The sequence below is a fragment of the Penaeus monodon genome, chromosome 13 (genome assembly GCF_015228065.2).
Source record: "Penaeus monodon isolate SGIC_2016 chromosome 13, NSTDA_Pmon_1, whole genome shotgun sequence".
Lineage (NCBI taxonomy): Eukaryota > Metazoa > Arthropoda > Malacostraca > Decapoda > Penaeidae > Penaeus > Penaeus monodon.
In genome coordinates this window covers 4,465,332-4,467,763 of record NC_051398.1, presented here as the reverse complement: position 1 = coordinate 4,467,763, position 2,432 = coordinate 4,465,332, and the positions used below count along the sequence as shown (strand labels likewise).

At 32.6% G+C, this 2,432-nt stretch overlaps 1 long non-coding RNA gene across 1 annotated transcript; it reads right to left on the bottom strand.

Annotated features, from left to right (window-relative positions):
- Positions 1 to 270: 270 nt before the first annotated feature.
- Positions 271 to 1,769, bottom strand: LOC119580050. The gene is made up of 2 exons (XR_005229334.1): positions 1,682 to 1,769; positions 271 to 497 (listed from the first exon to the last, which is right to left on the bottom strand). It is a non-coding gene; the product is annotated as an uncharacterized LOC119580050 (long non-coding RNA).
- Between the last annotated feature and the right edge of the window lie 663 nt (positions 1,770 to 2,432).

The window sequence follows — 2,432 nt, the reverse complement described above, 5'->3', positions numbered from 1 at the left end:
TAAATCTAGGGAATCAGTTTACCTTATCTTCAGGATGAATTTCTCTGCCTTACAGCCTGCAGAGTTCAAGTTAAACGGGACACACGATGCCCAAGACTTTTCCAGATGGACCCTGTGGGTGACACGAATATCATACCTTTTTTTTTTTTATACTTTGGCCTTTAATCACTCTAATTTCGAAAGCTTTAAACGTCCGAGGCACTGAAGAAGAATTTATTCATTACATATATTATGGTGACCAAGCAATATCTATTCCATTTCTGATTTTTATTTTGGAATGAATTTGCATCAGCATATGATTCTTAAACAAACGGTCAATATCATTCTCATATCTAATATATAGTAAAAAACATTTTTTTTTAACAGTCCCATTGGGAATAATTCTTACCTTAACTGAATACGTGCACTTAAGTTTGGTTCCGTCATTTTCTGAATAAATACATAAGTTTCCCCTGCGTTTAAGTCGATCGATTCCTTACAGCCCTGTCTGTTGCTCACTGAAAGACACGTAGCATAGTCATATAGCATAAAAAGGCAAGACATTGTATGTATCATATATGAGATAAGTGCTCCTGAAAGTGCTCCTGATAAGTGCTGCCTGAAAAAGCAAGACATTATATGTATCATATATGTATCCGGCATTTACAAATATATATATATATATATATATATATATTATATATATATATATATATATATATATATAATTATTAATGTTATTATTGTTATCATTATTATTTTATCATTCATTGTTATTATTATTAATTGTTGTTCTTGGTATTATTATTATTGGTATTATTCTATTATTATTATTATTTCATTATTTTTTATTATTATTATTATTATTATTATTATTTATTATTGGTATTACTATCAGCCTTATCATCATTATTAATATTGCCATCATCATTATAATTATCTTTATTATTATCATTATTTTTATTATTATTATTATTATTATTATTATTATTATTATTATTATTATTATTATTACTACTACTACTATTGGTATTATCATCATTATTATCATTATGCACGTGAAAGGAGATTCTTTGCATTTCAGATTAGCTGAAATTGGCAGTATTAATTTTGTATTTTAGTGAAATTGTCAATCAGTATCAAATAATAACCATCCCCAATCTGTCCACACACACACACACACACACACACACACACACACACACACACACACACACACACACACACACACACACACACACACACACATACATACACACAAACACACACACACACAATAATGATAGTGATAATGATAATTATAACGATAATAATAATGATGATGATGATAATGATAATATTGAAAAATGTATAAAAAGGTTGTGAATGATAATGAATATCTTCACAGTGCAGATATTCGGATTTTTTTTTTTTTAATATACACATATTTCTGACGAAGATTTTAAGTCGAAATCGTACAAATAAATTTCTGTCGTTGTGAAGATAACCATCCTCATCTATAACTTCTTATTTCTATTATTATCTCAAGAAACAGAAGAATATAGACAAAAGCCAAGGCCGCATTTCGCTCGAGGTCCTTTTGTGTTTGATCAAAGGCGAGGAACAGAGAGAACCGTTTTGGAAGGACATGGAAGTTTGGAAAGGAAAAAGTCGGTTTCACAGAGACAGAGACATGTTCTAGAAACTAATACGTAATAATTACCTGCGTTTCCCGTCTTGGTCGTTACTACATTGGTTAACATCTCGACATTGATGTCATTTTTCGTCTTAAAAAAATCGGCCCATTTCCCCTGAAATAATAATTAACTGAGTTTAATAATGATCGCGACATTAATGGCGAGGATCATGATATTTAACGGTGGTGATGATAGAGATTTTTTTTTTAGTATAAGATCATATAACCGTAGTGTTAGTGGTTATATCAGTTGTGCCAAGAATCAGTAATTATGAAAATGACACGAATAATGAAAAATGAATTACAGAGATAATGATAACAACCCTAACCATTGTTATTAATCCTAACTACAACGAAGAGCGGTGGACAACGACGCTAATTCGTTGTTATTGATGCTAATACAAGAACGACGATAAATGATTATGAAATAGCTCACAGAAGGAGAGAGTCTTGGCGTGGCGGTGGCGTGAGGAGCGGCAAGAGGAAGCACTCGCCGAAGCCAGAGTCACAAACACTCGAACACATGGACCCTTCATGCTGGATTACTTCTGTAGATAGATAAGTAGATAGGTGGTTAGATGATTAGCTGTACGGGTGGATATAATGCTATATAGGTTCGAGGTGAAGGTGGGCGGCTCTTTTTTTCTCTCTCTCTTTGTCGTCTCTATCTGCTTGTCTCTCTTCTCTCTCTTCTTTTCTCTCTCTCTCTCTCTCTCTCTCTATCTCTCTTCTCTCTCTCTCTCTCTCTCTCTCTCTCTCTCTTCTCTCCTCTCTCTCT